Source organism: Lolium rigidum, chromosome 2, assembly GCF_022539505.1.
Source record: "Lolium rigidum isolate FL_2022 chromosome 2, APGP_CSIRO_Lrig_0.1, whole genome shotgun sequence".
Taxonomy (NCBI): domain Eukaryota; kingdom Viridiplantae; phylum Streptophyta; class Magnoliopsida; order Poales; family Poaceae; genus Lolium; species Lolium rigidum.
In genome coordinates, this window is record NC_061509.1 from 156,361,290 (window position 1) to 156,368,073 (window position 6,784).

The 6,784-nt window shown below is 47.6% G+C and overlaps 1 pseudogene; it reads right to left on the reverse strand.

Annotated features, from left to right (window-relative positions):
- Positions 1-312: 312 nt before the first annotated feature.
- On the reverse strand, positions 313-1,189 carry LOC124687527 (annotated as a pseudogene).
- Between the last annotated feature and the right edge of the window lie 5,595 nt (positions 1,190-6,784).

Below are 6,784 nucleotides of genomic sequence, written 5' to 3' on the forward strand. Positions count from 1 at the left end.
TGAGTCTCCAACCTAATAAATTTAACCTTGCATGATACCACACATATGTTACTACCCGCTATATACGTAGTAACATAGAGTAGTAACATATGCATGTTAGTAGTCTATGTTACTTCTCACTATGACTAGTCTAAGATTTAGCTTTATTTTCAGTCAACTCCCTCGTTGAATTGCGTTGCAATTCGTGCTATCTGGGTTGCAGCTGGGATTTTTCTAGCCCACAAGTTTGCAACTCAGATTTTACAACATGCAACATGATTTATAACTAAAAAAAATACTCGCGTTGAATTGATTTAAGATCCATGTTAGGCATGAGTCACAACTACAGCTTCATGATAATTAGGTTAGTTCTCGATCAGAATTAGTCACTCCCGCCCATAGAATCTTCCAAAATTTACAGACTCGATGTCTTTGCATTTTGTACACCTTCCGTTTCTAAACTTGTGGCGCATAAAAAAAAAGTCAAACCACATATCCCAAGCCTATTCGATGGATCACGTCCGTCGGTATGTACTGTACATGAGATCGCCAAACACGTGCTACCACCACGCTGGCACCTTCCTGCCGCTGCAGCTGCCGGCCACGGCGGCGGCGCGCTCGAAGCGCGTGGCCGCACACGGGATGGTGATCCCGCCGGGATGCTTGAAGCCGAACTCCTCCTCGGCCTCGCGCAGCAGCTCACCGAAGAGTGGGTGGTTGAAGTACACCACGGGTACCACGTACCTCATCGACGACTCCCCGCCGGGCCCGTCGCCGCCCACGTACACCGCAACCTGCCCCTTGGGCGTCGTCGCCTCCGCGGCCTCTTCTTCCAGGAGCCGCTCGCCGCCGCCACGCCGGGGGAGGAGCCGCATCCGCCGCGCCAGCGACCGCCCCCACGTGAACACCCGCCGCCGAGGCTCGTCCTGTGGTAAAACCACCAGCTGCTGCTGCTGCTGCTGATTCTTGGCGCTCCCGAAGGCCGCGGGGGACTTATCGGCTGTGCCTCCCAGCTGCTGGCAGCGCTGCAGGCGGAGGTAGCCGCCGCCGCGGCGTCGGCGGCGGTGCGAGAGCGCCCAGCGGCACATGCCGAGCAGCTTCCGGCCGAGCCGGAAGCCTCTGTGCCGCCTTGCCATCATGCAGCTAGCTAGAAGAAGTCGAAGGTCTCCGCTTTCTTTGTGCTGCGTACGTTTCGTTATTTTTGCAAGGAGTGAAGGCGATGAGGGGGGTCTAATGGCACGAGCATCACAGTATGTTGTTTTAGTACTAGACAAGGGAGGGAGACTCTGCGGGCGTCACTGTGGGTACGGGCATTTGCCCTTGTGACTCATGAGTGACTTGAGCGTTTTGTGTGTGATTTTAGATATATTTTAGTCATGCTGTTTGCTCGCCGGAAGGTCAGAATTTTTTCCGATGGAAATATTCAAAGCAAGAAAAACTCCTAAGAATTAACCTTTTTTTTTCTTAACACAAAATATTTGCTTGATGTGGCGAGTGTCCAAGCTTTGGTCGGTTCCGAGAGGTTGAGGCTTTTTGTTGGGAGAACCCGTCGTTGAGCTGTATAGCCTACACCGCATCTACACAGAATGTATAAAGAAGCGAAACATGTATGCACGGTAACTTTATGTATGTGAGAACCCTATCTAGAAAATTTTACCGACCAAAAATGCCAAGTTTGATATTAAGAAAGTGTTTTACTCTGTAAGGTTGGGACTATCTTATGGATCATCTTCGGCACATCGGCTTCCCAAACAAGTTTTGTGATTGGGTTTAGGTTCTCCTATCAACTTCATCCTCTTGAGTCTTGAGTACTTCTCAATGGTGTCTCTTGTTGTGCTATCAAGCATGGCCGTGGTTTAAGACAAGGGGACTCATTATGCCCCCACCTTTTCGTGTTGGCAATAGATCCAATTCACCACATCATCTCCAAGGCTAGGTACCAATGTCTCCTACACCCGTTGTGGGGTGCCACCGCATCAACACGGGCCTCTCTCTATGCTGATAACGTCGCAGTCTTTGTGGCACTATTAAGGAGGATATCCAATTCATTGCATCAACCCTTGCCTCCTTCTTGGATGTGACCAGTATGAACACAAACTGTATAAAAAGTCTGTGGCTCCGATACTTGTGATGAAGTTGACCTTGATGTTATTTTACAATCCTTCCCGACAACTAGAGTGACTTTCCCCGTGCGTTACCTTGGCCATAAGTATTGATTTCCAAACACTTGAAGACAAGATTGTCGGTTAACTCAAATGCCGAAATCGGAAGAATGCTGACATGGCAGGGAGAAGGGTTCTTGCGAGGACGGTTCTCACGTCCCAAGTGATTTATTATATCACCTCCCTAGAGCTACCTAAAGAAGTTATTAACAAGATCATCATCGTTATTCAGGCCAACCCTAAGGGCAGGGTCCGAGTGTGTGACAAAGTAACCGGAGGAAAGTGCCAAGTAAAGTTGAGTCCCTACTTCACTGATGATGGAACATATTCCGCCTTTGGAAGGAATAATTGTGGTGATTGTCCTGTATGCAACCTAGTTCAAGATGCACATCTTCTATTCAAATATTGGTTCACAACTCATATTTGGATGTTCATGCTTGCTCTATGTGGAATACAAGACATACATCCGGATCGATGGGCAATTGAAGCTATGGTTGAAGATTTGTGGGCGAGGAACATCCCTCTAAATGGAGAAAATAGGATGGCTCTGGCTACTTTGACTATGCTCATTTCATGGGAAGTGAGAAAAGAACATAATGCGATAATCTTTCGAAACCATGCATCCACAGCAATCACCGTCATTCTGAAGGCGAAAGATGAGACAGGAGCTTGGAGGATAGTTGGAGCAAAATTCTCGAGGAACATAATATAGGGAGAGTAAGCTCCTTGTAATAGCCTAGGTGTTTGCTAGGCTTGTAAGACCTTCTAAACTTTTTATTAATTAATAAAAATAAAAGTCTTTTGCGCTTTGTTATAATAATAATCCGCTTACTCACCTCACACGGTACACGTTCACGGCAAGTGCTCCACCAAATTTCCCGAGAATAATCCCTTGGTAGCATGCCCTGGCCCGCGTCAATCAAAGCTGATCAACTGATCGTTATTTGAGTTCAACTGTTGCACTCGGACGAAATAGTGTGCACGTGCCACACGCTAGTGGAAAATGTGACTTGGATTATTGCATCGTGGCATATGCAACACACGCACGGGAGCAGCAACCTATAGCTATAACGCTGATGGCAGATCGTCCAAATTTGCTGAACAGCGAGCAGATCAGCGACCATATACATCGGTCTAAATCTTAGACCGCCATTGATGCACGCAACGGAGCGGACCTACTCCAAAAGAGAAAGGGGTAACGGCAAGCGAAGTAGAATCTATGTCAGCAGAGCACTTGGGAGCAGAATAGAGAAAGGATCCTTGTATGGCTAGCTAGGCAGACTTATCGAGCATTCGGAAAAATAACAAGCAAATCGGAACTTTTAGGCGCACTTTATAGAAGGTTCCTAAATTAAGCTTTAAAGTAATTTTGCTACAAAAAAAGGTTAAAAGTGGTAAACTGCATTTGGTCACGTCGAGATGAGGAAAGCGTTTATTTACAAGTCTACCGCTAGGTGAAATTAATTACTCGTCCGATCCCTTGTTAAAACTATTTCAAAATCTTACTCTTACATTCAAACATGAACAAACTTGTGTGGAAGGCTTCGGCTCCCCTAAAGATTAACTTCTTTGCTTGATTGGCCCTTCAAAATAGAATTAGGAAGGCAGATCCTTTAGAGAGAAGAGGTAGGACCAATTGCGGTCTTTGTCCACTTTGCAACCAAACTCAGAAGGGTCACCCTCCGTTCACACCCATGAGTCGGATGATCTAACTCTCACCCTTGCGGCATGGTGGGCGAAGATGTTGAAGGATGTCATGGCAAATCGGAAGGCTATGGCCTCGCTAACCATGCTTGTTATTTGGACTATTTGGAAGAAACGGAATGCTAGAGTTTTCAACCACAAGTCCACCCCTTCCATCATTCTCTTTTTTTGCGGGACCCTTCCATCCTTCTCGACATCAGTAAAAAAGAGGCTAAAGTGTGGGTCGCCGTGGGCGTGAATAATTTGAGTTTTGTAATAACGAGAGAGTCATCCTTAGAACTTTCTTTGGTCCCTGTACTTTGTCTTATCAAGATTCAAGACACTTCTTCTTATTTAATGAATGGTGGTAAATCATTTGCTCCCACTTTAAAAATAGAAATAGAGAAAAAATATAGCCGAAAATTGTGCAGGTATGCGCCAGCACAACACCGGAGCAGTTCGGTGCCAAGCAACATGGTGTCATACTGAGGTTGGCGTCAAGCTAAATGGCGCCGAAGTGAGACGCGGGCGAGGCGCCAATAGCAATATTGATTTTTTTCGAAATGGGGGAAATATCACCCCAGCTTCTGCATTCAAGGGATACACACGGCTTTTTATTAGATTATTCACTACACCTTACAAGAAGAATTACATAGATCGAACCGAAGCTAACAAAACTAACGATGGCGCACTAATCCTACATCACCGATGAGGGGGGGGGGTGTTGTCAATGAACAGAGCCAACACCCTGACATCATACCAACGCGCATCATCAAAAAACCGAAGGCCTCGACAAGTCGCCCAATGGTGAGCATGTGACACAACCGGTCCGGCAGACCCTCGGCGTGTACCACACGTTCCAGAAGTTGCCGCCACCGTCTTCCGCATACCCATCTTCAGGAGAGGTCAATGCAATGATCTTGTGAGGCCTGCCACCACGACGCTAGAGAGCTCCACCACCCTGCGCACGTCGAACATGATGTATCCGACGATGTTACCCTGCTGCACCACGTCGCCGAGATTCGCCATCTTCAACACGAAAGAAAAACGCTCTCCACCTCAGGATCCTCCATCTTGCACGTGCTCCATAGACGATGCCTCTAGGAGGAAGAATGACGTTGCAATATTGATGAACTACCAAAAGGGATTCCGTGCTGCTATTCCTTACCGCCGAACCGTACATCTTCGGCTTCATCTTTTATGGCGCCAGAGTCTGAACGAGTTTTTCCGAGGAGCTAGACAATAAATTAGTTTCACCCTAGAGATCATATTTCAAAAAAAAAAAAAAAAAAAAAAAAACTACGATGAAAGCGCCTGATGCGGATCCGGTCCCCGCTGCCCCCACTGAGCTCTTCTGAGTTCCAAGCCTGCAGAGTCAAATTGATCTCGTGCAAGTTTTAGCACCTGCAGAACGTCCTTTCCTGGAAGAACGTTTGAAGGAAGGCTCCTGGCTCCCACGAGAGCAAATTCTTTGATCGATTTGTTAATACGGGGCCCGATTCTCTGAACAGAAATGTACTGTCACACTACACGTTAAGATATTGCTGCTAAGATTGTCTTAGACTCTTAGTACTGACTAAGCAGCTCTTCTGGCGCAGGCTGTTCCTAGACATACATCACAGCAGCAAAAAAAGAAAAAAAAGAATTACAGTTGTACTTTGCTGCTGGTACTGTACTTGAACACAGGGCAATCGTACGTACAGAGGATATACGGATACGGCATGCATATACAAATACATTGCGCCGATATCTGTTCAGACTAGGCAACAGAGAGGCTGGGGATATGATGGCACCGTCCCGGAAGCAAGAGGCCGCAGGAGTTCTCTACGACCCTTAAGTATTGGTCCAAGGACTGGGCTCTTCGTCGTTGTTGCCAGTTGCTTCGGGTGGCCCTGCCGAGGTGCCTCTCTCTACTGATGTTGCGCTGTCGGCTTCAAAGTTGCTTTGGATTGCTTCTTTGAGCTTCGACGAGGATGACGACGTCGCCGGCGATGAAGAGTTAGCTCCATGTTCGCCATTGGCATCATCCAAAGGCATTGTTTCTGGATTGGTTCGCCCGATGATGTCCGCCATGATGTGTAGGCACCAGCGCAGCCCTGCGACGGCCTCTCTGTTGTTGGTGATCTTGGTGACGAGGACGGCAAGGTGCAGATGGGTCGGGTGGCTGCCCCGGCCGCGAGCAATCGTCTTTGCTTCAAAACGAAGGCCTCGAGCTTAGTCTCGCCTTCAAACGTTGGGCTCGTGGGAGGTGATTTTGGTCCCTTGAGTGTGACCACCGGGTTAGCACATGCCATGAGCTCTTCAGATGCATCCGCTAGCGTCGCCCTATTCATCGGGAACAGTTCTGCCATGTGTGCTTTCCTGCAGATCATTCTCCGGACGCTCGTGCTCATTCTTCAGACGCATGCGCTCTTTGCCAGCGGAGCCGTTCTCTGTCCGCTCAGCCTCGGCGTCCCTCGGCGTCTCAGAGTTGGGATGAGTGTAGGGATTCATAGCACAAAAATAAAAAATTCTAAGTAGCGCACTCTGATTGCACATGATCTATCTAAGAGTAATGCCATAACGGAGATGGTTTCAGTAACGTAGCCTCGTAGACTGAAAGCGATTAACGTTCCGCTAGAACGTGGTTGATGTCGTAGTCATATGATACGTCTCAAACGTATCTATAATTTCTTATGTTCCATGCTACTTTTATGATGATACTCACATGTTTTATACACATTATATATCATATTTATGCATTTTCCGGCACTAACCTATTGACGAGATGCCGAAGAGCCAGTTGCTGTTTCCTGCTGTTTTTGGTTTCAGAAATCCTAGTAAGGAAATATTCTCGGAATTGGACGAAATCAACGCCCAGAGTCCTATTTTTGCATGAAGCTTCCAGAAGACCGGAGGACTTACGAAGTGGGGCCACGAGGTGGCGCCACACTAGGGAGGCGCGGCCCAAGCCTTGGCCG